General features: G+C 30.5%; 1 pseudogene; it reads left to right on the forward strand.

Annotated features, from left to right (window-relative positions):
• LOC143642329 (cadherin-9-like) overlaps window positions 1-13,196 on the forward strand; it is a 72,623-nt pseudogene that overhangs the window by 54,506 nt on the left and 4,921 nt on the right.

Genomic DNA, 13,196 nt, shown 5'->3' on the forward strand with positions numbered 1-13,196 from the left:
AGGTCAATATTATTTTACATTTTACTCAAATGTTACAGTCAAATAAATGAAATATAAACAATTTTGCTCTAAGATTTTACATCAGTCAACTTTTTTTCTGGTTTTAATTATGTATAACTTTAATACCAATAATATATAATCATTATATTCATTAAAGAATGTCTCATTTATCTGTGCCTAAAAATATTGAAGTACAATACTGAATGTGAATCAATCTTATTTGCATATTCCATTATATTTAGTTAAACCTGTAAAAGTAAGTATGAGGCAAAAGGAAAAAAAAACTGCAAATTTATTTTATATATTATATAAAATAAATTTGTTTATATATACAATATTTATATATAATTAACACTATTATATATAATTAAGTATATACATATGTGTGTGTGTAAGTTACTTAGTCTTAATTGCCTGTATCATTAAAAAATCAGGATTTTATATCTAGAAATTTTCACCTATGGTTATGGCTTGTAAATTGTGCTAATATTTTCTTGTTTTATCTAATTTCAGAATGTAGCCTTTGAAAAAAAATGCTATATACATTAAGAGTGGATGCAAGTAACACTCATCCGGATCCCCGATTCTTACACCTGGGACCTTTCAAAGACACAGCTGTAATCAAAATATCTGTGGAAGACACAGATGAGCCTCCTGTGTTCAGTAGACACTCCTACTTGATAGAAGTCGATGAGGATGTAAAGGAGGGTAGCATTATTGGACAAGTCACAGCATATGACCCAGATGCCATGAACAATTTAATTAAGTAAGTACTTTCAGAAGAGTTATGTTTGCAGATATATAATCTATTTTCAAGCCATCTGGAGACAAATGTGTTGCACAATGTCAGTCAAACACAGAAATAAACACAGATTACAAGCCCTTAGTTGAAATGTTTTTAAGCCAATTAGGTCTATTATTTTATTAGAGTCTTACAATTCTAGATATTACTATGATATTTTTCTGGGGATGATAAGATCAAGACACTAAGTATTTAAATAGCCCAATAGTGACAAATTTGGTTCTTAAAAAATCAGGCAGTCTATCTAGCTTCAGGGTTAGTCAGGGATTTGAATCTCACTTTTGATTCAAATGATTCCCCATTGTTCTTCTTTATTAAATAAAAATGCATGTAAAAATGATTTAAGAAAGAAATTGGAAATATACATTTCTCTCCTAAAAATATAAAGCTATGCCCTTTCAAAAAGAGCCACTAAACCTACCTTAATTAAAATTTTGGTGAAACATTGCACTAGTTCATCATAATTCAAATATGAACACTTATATGTTCATACACTACAGAATTACTAAAGAAATAATGATATATAAGTCAATGGAAAGGTTAAAGTACTAACAACTAGCAGACTATAATACTTTTCCAATATTTCAATATTATATTCATTGTTTCAAGCTTTAAAAAAGTATAACTTTAATGCCAATAAAATAAATAAATATAATAAAATATATTTATAAAATTATAAGTTTACATAAGAAAAACTTCAATGATTCTCAGAAAAAAATTGTCTTAAGGAGAATGGGAATGTAATTGATACCTAAATAACTATGAATAGGACAGAAGGGTGCTGATGTGTAGAGATGTAGAGGAAGTTAGAAGTGACAGAAGATGTAGATAAATAATACCTTTTCCATTTAAATATTTGGCTAGTAAAATACCTATAATTTCATTTTTCTTTAAATTTTACTCTTAAGAAAAATAATTGGTTAGATGTTTTTATGCCATCCTTTACACATAGAATATTAATGAATATATGTATTACCTAGTTTTTATTTTAGGACTTTCCAAATGTGTCAATTTGCAAAGTAATATTGCTGCACAAAATATATTCTGGTAAAAATTCTATTAGTTATTGGCATTAATATACAATTGAACATGTTAAACTTTGTAACCAAGAATTATTCTAGAATATTTTATTCTGTAGATTATAACTAGAGCTTAAAATTTGGTTAGTTTTAGGTTGAGTAGAAAAATCATTTACTGAATCTCCCTATTTAAAAAGTAAATGATTGTTTTCAAATTTTATATTTTGTGTACTATTAAACATTATTTTTATGAGATTCATTCTAGTTTATACAAGAAATATTTTACTCTTAAAAATATTTTTATAAGGGCTAAAGTTGTAGCTCAGTGGTAGAGCATGTGCCTCACAAATGTGGGGCACTGAGTTCAATCCTAGCACCACATAAAAACAAATAAAGGCATTGAGTCCATATACAACTAAAAAATAAAAAATAATAAATATAATAAAATATTTCTATAAAATTATAAATTTATATAAGAAAATATTTACTCTGAAAAATATGATTATCAATATACATAAAAGTATGCATATCAGTATACACATATTTTTATCAATATACATATATTTTATCATTATAAATGTCCATATTAGGGACTGGGGTTGTGGCTCAGCAGTAGAGTGTTCATCTGGCAAGCGTGAAGCTCTGGGTTTGATCCTCAGAATCCACATAAAAATAAATTTGAAAGGTATTGTGTCCAACTACAACTAAAAAATAAATATTAAAAAAATAAATTCCCATATTATTTAAAACAAAGCCTTTAAATAAAATGAAAAATTAACAGTTTTCTATGATTAATTTATCTGTACTAGAATGTTCATTTCTAATACAATGTGAATTTTTATGTTATTGAAATGGGACATGCTTATTGCCTTTTTGTCATCATATGTGAATATGTTCAAACTCAGTGTTTAAAATGCATCCAGCTTCTTTGCAATGCTCAAAGAGAAACAAATGCTTATTTCTTTTTTACTTTTATATCACATATATTTGGAACTTGATAAAGGGCTTCACAAATTTGGCAATTATCCAAAAATTTACAATGTATATGATAGTACTAATAGCACATTGTAATAAAATGTTCTTATAGTGAAAATAGAGATAGTTTGGCTGTTCTACTAGAATAATGGATTGGCTTTTCAGTGATTGGTGTTAACATTTTTTCCCTCTAAAGTCTCAACTTGATAGCACCTTCCTATTTTTAAAGAAAATAAGAGGTTTGCCACATTAGTAACTACAAATGCTTAATGAGTGTCTGCCTTTGATGGTTTGGGCCAGTTTCTAAACATGTGGTCTAGGTTTGGTCATACCTTCATTTCTCCTTAGCACTTGATATGAACAAATTTTTTTGATAGAAATCCTACATGTTCATTTTAAAAATAATTACTTGTACCTTTTGAAAATGAAAGTAATCCACTTTTTAAAATTTGTTGTCAATGACAGTGTCTCAACATATTTAGATAATGAACCATCTTATTGTTTGACCATTAAGCATTTCTGAATCATAAGGACATAACATCTTAACAGTAGTCTGTGGATCTTTCCTAATTTGTATCCTATATTTGCATATTAAGAAGTCAATAAATGTTGCAAGAGGCATGTAAATTATTCCATGACACCAAGGTTACTTGTTCATTTACTCAGGTGAGGTGTCTCATCAACCTTTATCAATTCTTAACACTCCTTTCTGCAGAAATATTTTCATCTCATCTCTAAATTCTGCACCAGGCAACAATGTGTATGTTTTATTAGTCAAATCATATTATAAAATTTATAACAGTTAACTACCACACTTTGTCTATTTTCTCCATTCAGTTATTTCTGTTTCAATGCATTTGTCTTACTATTACATTCTTTTTTCTGTTTATATTGTGGATACTTTGCTTTCTTCCCCCTCCATGTTTCTTTGACTTACAATATGAGGTTATTTATTTGAGATATTAATTTTACATTTTTCTTAAATATACATCATAGTGATATAACTTTCTCTGTTAGCATAGCTTTAGGTGTGTTTACAACAATCTAATATTAATATGTGGTCTTCCTCTTTTTTAATTATTGTTTTTAATTAAAACATAACTTGTATTGTAGATAGATGGTCTTGCTTTATAACCCAGTTTAATATTATTTCTTTTAAATGAAATGTTTAAACTGTGATTTTTCATACTGTTAAGTTTGTCATCTTGCCACTTTTTTTTCTGATTGTTTCATCTTTTCCTTGTTCCCTCTTATTTTGTGCCATTTTGGATTAGTACAATATTACAGATTGCTGGTTTTCTAACAGTATGGTAAATATTTTGCTCTGTAATAATGTTTCTTCCTTTATGGAATCTTTTGTTCCTCATGCTGCTTTTAATTTTTCAGTAATTTTAATTCAATTGATTGGAATATGACTTAGAAAAATGGACTTCATTTCCTTTTTGCTTAAACTTTATTGAATTTCTTGGATATGTGAATTTATATCTTTTGTGAAGCTGGGAAAATTTTTAGGCATTGAATCTTCAGTTTCTTAACCCATCTTCTTCTCCTTCAGGGAATATAAATGTTATTAGGTCTCATGGATGTGTCTGTCATTTTGTATATACCACATTCCACAGCATCTTCAAATTCATTAATTATTTCTATAATGTTTAATCAATTTTAAATCCATGCAGAATATCTATCTTTTTTAATATTTATTTTTAGTTGTAGTTGGACACAATACTTTTATTTTATTTATTTTTATGTGGTGCTGAGTATTGAACCCAGAGCCTTGCATGTGCTAGATGAGCACTCTACTGCTGAGTCAAAACCACAGCCCCCAGAATATTTTTTAACGTACATGCATTGTCATTTATTCTGTAGATGTTCTATTAAGATCACATATATATGTATACTACACACATATATGAACATATATATACGGAACACAGATAAACATCTTTTGAATGTAATTTTGAGCTAATTCTATCGACTGTGTCATCTCTGTGTTAGTTTGAATTAATAGATTTTTCTTTTCACTCATGCTTTCCTGTCTTTTGCATGCATGTAATTTTATTCGATTATAGACATTGTGATTTTTACCATGGTTACTGTTGTCTAAGTTTGCATTTTTATGAAAATTCCTGAGCTTTATCTGATGTAGTTAAGTTGGTTGAAAGAGCTCAGCCCTTTTGGAACTTTTTCTTGTGCTTTCTCAGCAGCCCTTAGTGTAAGCCTAGTTTTGCTCCATTGTTCACAATATCTGTTTGTTTGAAATTATATAGTTTTCCATCCTGTATGATAACCAGCAAAACTATCTCAAGGTTCATAATATTCCACTAATATTCCTAGTTGATACTGTGTACCCTTTAATTCATAAGATAATTTACCTTCATAGTGTTGTAGCCAAGTTGGATCCTCTTCAGATTTCAGCCTTCTCTCCAGTGCTCCCTGCCAACTTTAGCCACTGTTGTCTACCTCTACCTCTCTGGGTTTCTACTCACAATACTATAGGAACCTAGAGGATACTCGTGAAAGTTCAGGAGGTCACCTCCATTTCTTCCCTTCTCTAAGAATTGCTGATTTCTGTTGTTGTTGTTGTTGTTGTTGTTGTTGTTGTTGTTCTTCTACTTCTTCTTCTTCTTCTTCTTCTTCTTCTTCTTCTTCTTCTTCTTCTTCTTCTACTTCTTCTTCTTTTTCTTCTTCTTCTTCTTCTTCTTCTTCTTCTTCTTCTTCTTCTCCTCCTCCTCCTCCTCCTCCTCCTCCTCCTCCTCCTCCCCTTCCTCCTCCTCCTCCTCCTCCTCCTCCTCCCCCCCTTCCTCCTCCTCCTCCTCCTTCTTTTGTAATACAATAGAGTGGATTGTTCTTTGATGTTGTTGTAGTACATGGACACAATTCCTTTATTTTACTTGTTTTTATTTTTATGTGGTGCTGGGGATTGAACCCAGTATCTCACACATGCTAGGCAAGCACTGTACCACTGAGCCACAACCCCCAGCCTCTAAATGTCCAGTTTTTTAAACATCATTGTTCACTTGCAATTTGAATTTTTTTGGTGTTTAGTGTGTATGGGAAATCCATCCCCTATTATTTCATTTTTGTCAAAAGAAAAATGAAAAATAATTTTAAAAATTGTCCCCGAATTGTTTAAGTGTAGCAATTCGTTTTTAAAAACACAGGAAATTTTGTAGCAAATAAAACATGAAATTCTTTGTTACTCCTGTATTACTTTACTGCCCTTCTATTAAATATTCCATCATTCAAACAATTTGTCAATCTATCTCATTTTTATAGTATTGAGTCCTTTAGCCTTTGTATGTTTTAAATTCTGTGTGTTCACTTATGTTCCAAACTCAGTAATTTTTTTTTTATAAATAATGCACTATTATGTCAATAATACATCATTGATAAAAATTTAGATTGCTTGGAGCTTATATAAATATATATATTATAGATTACACATAATACATATATATGAGATCACACATATATAATATATATAGATTACATATACATGTTCTCTATCAATATATGATTACACATATAGATTACATATAGAGGTTACACATATTTTGATTATATTTTAGGCATATATATATATATATATATATATATATATATATAATAAATATATGTACAATCTTCACCTAAATATAATAATTTACTGAAGGTACAATTTCAAAAATAAAGTTCTGTGTCAAAAAGATCTATAGTCAAATTTGTATTCTTGTTTCACAGTGTTAAAAATTGGTTGTCACATTTTTAAGTTTATAGTCCTCCCAGAAATATTGGCATTGGATAGAGAACTCACATCCTGGAGAAAAAACAATGAGAAATAATTTTACCAGTAAATCTGAAAAAGTGCCTTTCAAAGAAAAATATTAAAAGAACAAATTAATCTCAAATTATATTTCTTAAATTATATTGCCAATTCTGCCCCCCCCCAAAAGCATTATAGACTGAATGCTATTAACATGTAAATATATGGGGAAAAATACTTTAGAACTCCAAATATAGTATGAAGAAAAATCAGTATTAATTCAACAGTGAGTCAACAATGTAATTTGGGGCAGGGGGCTGGGGATTGAACCCAGGGCCCCCCATGAGCTAGGCAATTGTTACATCAAAAGCCCATGTAGAAGTCTTTGCTTTGTCTAATGCAATTTAGAAAGATGACTAAATGACTGTTTCCTAAATGCAAAAACAGGCTGCAATTAGTATCATGGGGATTCATATTTTTCCAGAAAATATTGGGAACTACTTCTTCCTGCACCCACCCCTGTAAATCTGTCATCAAACATATTTTCTGAAATACATCTGCTATTTGCAACATGAAATTTTTGTTACAGTTAGCAGCTGTTGTCACCTCTGCTTCACCACATTAGTTATCATGGAGTTACTTATCCCAAGTTGTAGAATCGATTATTGCTTGACAAGGTCTGAAAGAACATCATGCTTCATTTCACACCTATTTTATGCTTAATGTATTTAAAATTCAATGATTTTTTGAAGAAATCCTTTATACTGCTGTTAAAACTAAAATAAGGTACTTAAGGCAAAAATTTTGTAATGCTTCAACAAAATATATATGATTCCAACATAAACAAAAATATGTGCATAAGTGCATTTATATATAGTGGTGCTTTTATTTCAGAGGGTAACATAGTAATGGTGTAACAACAATACTAAACTTAGAAAAGAATATTCTGAATTAATATAATTAACAAACATGAAAAAAATTTTAAACAAGTCCAGCAATTACAGAAATGCAAATTAAAGTTACACTGAGATTTCATCACACTTGAGTCAGAATGGAAATTCTGACAAACAACAATAAATATTGGTGAGGATGTGGGGAAAAGGGTACACTCATACATTGCTGGTTGGATTGCAAATTGGTGCAACCACTCTGGAAAGCAGTATTGGAATGGAACTATGAATGAACAACCATTTGAGTTAGTTATCACACTCCTTGGTGTACATCCAAAGGACATAAAATCAGTATACTACAATGATATAGCCAAATTAATGTTTATAGCAGCTCTTCACAAAAGCTATGCTATGGACCAAACTTGTTGTTCATCAACAGATGAATGGATAAATAAAATGTGGTTTCTATACACAATAGACTGTTACTTAGCCATAAAGAAGAATGACTTTATGATATTTACCAATAAGTAGATGGATGTAGTGACTATCATACCAAGTTAAATAAGCCAATTCCCCAAAACTAACAGTTGAGTGTGTTCTCTGATACATAAATACTAACCCAAGGGAAATTAAGGGAATAGAGGTGGTGATAAGAATAAGAAAGACAGTGGAGTGAATCTGACATAACTTTCCTATGTACATCTATGAATACATAACAGTGAATCTCAACATTATGTATATCCATAAGACTGTGATCTTAATTAGAATAAGATATATTCCATGTTTTTATATAAATAAGTCAAAATAGACTCTATAACTAAAAAGAACACATAAAAATAGAGAAAAAGAATTATAAGTAATTTCATCATATAACAAACATTCATGTTTTTAATCATTTCATGGTTCTCAGCTATGGAAAATTCATAAGTAGAAGCTAGAATGGAAAGAGTAGATCCATATCAGGACTCTATTGACTTATTGAAAGAAGTAACATGAATCCAATAAAAGAAAAATAATGTAATGATAAGATATTATAGCATATTACTGATTTGACCTCCTGTCTTAACTCAGTTTCCTTTTTACTTGTAATTTTTTTAGTAAAAAATTTCAGGTATATGATATGGGTTTGATTTTTAATGGTAGAATATGAAAATGGAAAGAAAACAAAAAATGGAATCTAGAGATTGGCTACAGGTTCAGTTCTCTTTGCTTTATTTCACTTGTTATTTGACATCCAATGGTTGGATTATCTTTCTAGAACAGGCATTCATACACAAAAAATTATGCCGGTGTTCTTTTGTAACTTACCGTTCAACATTCAGTATAGGGAAATCAATAATGTATTACTGCTATTATAGGCCATCTGCTGGGACAGAGAGAGAGGTTTTCTTCTGTGTTAAGTGTTTATCAAGCTCTTTCTGCTGGTTTGTTGTAATCCAATGTATTTATTATTAATAGGTAAACCAGAATGTTCCTATTCTGTGTTGAAAATAGAACTTGGCTGTTAAATAAAAGAAAATTACTTTGGGCTTTTGACAAATAGTGAGGCATCATTTGCACTTACGAAATTTGCTAAATATAGACCTATATCATTAACAAAGTAAGCTATTTCTAAATTGTTAAAGTGATTTTCCTCTATGATTCTTAACTTAAAAAGCAATGTCTTTCAAGGTTAAACCTTGGAGTAGGGGCAGACAGAAACACATCCATTTTGATCCTACTAAGCTACAAGACGGTCAAACCTTGACTTTCATACTGGTAGAATTATTGTTTATTCCATCCTCACAGACTGCAATGATAATCTCTAGGGAAAGTAACCATGGGGATTATAGAAAATTTTATTTTCCTTTTTGATCTTAATGGAAACAGTAGAAAAAAAAGTTCAAGATCTATTCAGACAGAAATAGATAATGGCTGACTGTTGACCTTTCCAACAATGATGAGACGCAACTACAGAGGATACTGTAATTGCTTCATTCCACACAAGATGTGGTCATGTTTTTTTTTTCTTTCCTTGTGTGCATTTCATGTTTGCTTTTACTCATAAATAGAATTTGGTGTATGTAAGGAAAAATAAAGCATTCTTAATATTGCAGTAACTTTCTTTGTCTTTCTCCTAAATACCTTATAATAGAGATGTGATCCCAAAGGTAAAAACAACCCAGATTGGGAAATAATTTTAGAAATGCTGAAACTTATGGATTAAAAAACCTCAAAATTTTGTTAGCACAATTAATCAATAAAGTTTAAAAAGACACAATTCGAAATACCTGCCATCTTCAACTTAGGTGTACTGGTAATGATTTTAAAAATCAGATCTACTGCACATAAGTATGTAACAGAGAACTATTTTTAGAAATCTGATGTAGTTTTGTTTCCTTTATTTCCTTTTATACGTTCATTGCTATATAATAGTTTTTTAATTGTCCTGTGTCTCCTTAATGTTTCCCACTCTAGAATTACAACTACTTCCTGTTAAATGATCATAAATCAAATATATTTTTTTCAGTGCCCCAAATACTGTCTTTGAAATAGTATTTCTGAGTTTAAAACATTCATTTAACATAGTTTAAAATAAACTAGTAAAGAAAGAACCTTTATGAACTACATTGAATTGTTAAAATTTTTTCAAGATCTATATTTTCTTTTTGGATTTCTTAAGTTCAGCAGAGCTTTTATAACAATAGATCAACTTGTGTAGCCTCTATTAAAACAACACCCCCCCAAAAAAGTAGAATTTAAATAAACATTTTTTTGTTCAACAATATTGAAATTGCCAACTTTTCATGATGTTTAGAATCTTAAAAAATGTATTATTAATATTTTTTTGGTTTTTGTGGGAGAGGGGTACCAAGGACTTTACTCAGGGGCACTCAACCACTGAGCCACATCTCCAGCCCTATATTGTATTTTATTTAGAGACAGAATATCACTGAGTTGCTTAGTGCCTCACTTTTGCTGAGGCTGGCTTTGAATTTGTGATGTTACTGCCTCATCCTCCTGAGCGCTGAATTACAGGCATGCACCAACATGCCTGCATAATGTTTTTCAAAGTTAGTGCCAGAATGTCTCATACAGAATTATAATTGGGTAGTTAAGTTTTCTAATATATTATAATCAAAGGGAATTCCTTTGTTAAATATCTTTAATGAGACACATATAAAAATGAGAATTGAACCAGATGCTGATTTTTTATGTTTTCTGTCTTTCATAGTTGTTCTTCTGTCTTCATTCTGAGAACTTTATCCAATAGGCTATATTTGAATGTAGGCTTTGCCCAAGATAGGATTCACCTCAGTTTGTCAAAAATGCAGAATTCCAGCTCCCATAGTAGACATACTACTGCAAATTCTAGGGTTAATTGTTGTTGTTGCAATCTGCAGATCAAACCCAGGTCCTCATGCATACTAAGAAAGTAGTTTACCAATGAGCTATAACACCAACCTATCAAATCCTGTTTTATTAAGAACTACCCATGATTCATGTGAATGATAGTGTTTGAGAAACATTCCCTTTCCTATATGGCTCCTGAAAAACTCAGAAACAGAAATCTCAAATTTTAGCTAGTCATGCATAGCAAGATTGGATCTATCTACCATCTTGAATTTAAGACAGCTCTTTAAAAAAATCTTTAGAGAGTGTATTAGTTTTCTGTTGCTGCAATAAGAACATATCACTACACTAAAAACTTAAATAAAGAAACACAAGTTTGTTTTCTTGTAGTTCTGTTGGTCAAAATTATGGTGTGCACCTCACCAGACCATGAGTAAAGGTGTAATTGTAGACAGAACCATGCTTCTTTCCACAGACTCTAGGAGAAAATTGTTTTCTTTCCATTCTGGTGGCTGGCAGATTTCAAATCCTTGCAGTTGTGGAGCAAGTTTGCTGTTTCATCATTGACTGTCAGTTTAAAGACTGTTCCCAGATTCTACAGGTTGCCTTCATTCCATTCCTTGTTCCTCCATCTTTGAAGCCATCCACAATAAATCTTTCCTTATCACCCCTTAAATCTCTCCTCTTTGCTTGTCTCCTCTTCCTAAACCACTTTTTATCTTCCCTCCAGTTTCACTTTTAATAACTCTTACGATTAGTTTTTACCCATCTGCATAATTGACAAAAATCTTCTGTATCAATGTTTTCAGCCTTAATCGCACTTGCAAAGTTATTTTTGCCATGTAAAGTAACATATTCATAGGGATTAGGGTATGAAACTCTTTGGAAAAGGAGACATTATTTTGGCAACTGTAAAAATAAAGTTTGGGATAACATGTGCCATATCTATCCTTAATGGGAAAATCACAGAACTCTGTGGTATTTGAGATTAGATTTTTATGTGTAATAAGTTGAGGCATAGATTAGAGGAAGACTTTTTATTCAGCTGAGATGTTACATTCAAGAACAATGCATTTATGAGAGCCTTCTCTATATTAATATGTACTCTTTGAATACATATTCATATTTTTTAAATTTTAGAATATATTTCATTTACTCAATGATATTGACTCTATCTGATTGAACAATACTATTATGTTTATATTAAATAATAAGGTAAAATAAATGATTTAAGTGACAATAACTCACTTAACAGCTGCACAAAAATTCATAACCATAAATAATGCCTTTAGTGTGCATACTAATACAATAGTAATACTGGAAACAATAATATAAAATTGTTTATGAGATAAAGATTCCAAGCCACATCAATGTTTATACTAGCAAAAGTCACAATGGCTAAACAGTGGAACCAAACTAGGTGCCCATCAGTTGATGAATGATAAAGAAAATGTAGTATATATACACAATGGAATACTATACAGCATTAAATGAGAATAAAATCATGACATTTGCAGGTAAATGGATTTGGAGAATATAATGCTAAGTGAAGTTAGCCAATCTCAAAAATCCAAATACCAAATGTTTTTTCTGATATAAGGATGTTGATTCATAGAGAGGTTGGTGGAGCATGGGAGTATTAGATGAACTCTAGATAGAGTAAAGAGGAGAAAGGGGAAGGGAGGAAGCATGGGGACAGGAAAGACAGTGGAATGAGATGGAGATCATTACCCTAAGTACATATATGAACACACGAATGGTTTGACTCTACTTTGTATACAACTGGAGATATGAAAAAAATGCTCTATATGTGTAATTTGAATTGTAATGCATTCTGCTGTCATATATAACAAATTAGAATAAAAAGATTCCAGAACGTTATCAGCACTTCATATTTCATGCCTTTGTCAGATCATTGAGGAAAGTCCCTATAACTTTAAGAAATATTTGAAGAACTAATAATCTTAAAATAACGCCAGAATTTATGAGTCTCTTTTCTGCCAGATACTCTGTTGATTGGAATACTGATATGGACCGAATTTTTAGTATCCACTCAGAAAATGGCTCTATTTTCACTCTGAAGCCTCTTGACAGGGAATCATCCCCTTGGCACAACATCACTATTACAGCCACAGAAATAAGTAAGTTGTCAACACATCTATCTGAATGCATTATCTTTTACTAAAATAATCAAGTAATGGCTTAAGTTGACTCTTTCTCTCCTGTAGAATGGCTACATTGTGAGAAATATTTTAGAGAAATTATTTCAAAAGTTTGGGGTTTAAGGATTATTGAATCACTCATTTATTTAAAATTTTATTTTTTATAATTTAGATTAGGATAGAAACATAATTGAATCTCATAAAAAATTATTAACCAATCTATAAAAATAGAGTAGTTCATTCTTATTGGTATTTTCATCTTATTATTGTGCT

The sequence above is a fragment of the Callospermophilus lateralis genome, chromosome 11, assembly GCF_048772815.1.
Source record: "Callospermophilus lateralis isolate mCalLat2 chromosome 11, mCalLat2.hap1, whole genome shotgun sequence".
Lineage (NCBI taxonomy): Eukaryota > Metazoa > Chordata > Mammalia > Rodentia > Sciuridae > Callospermophilus > Callospermophilus lateralis.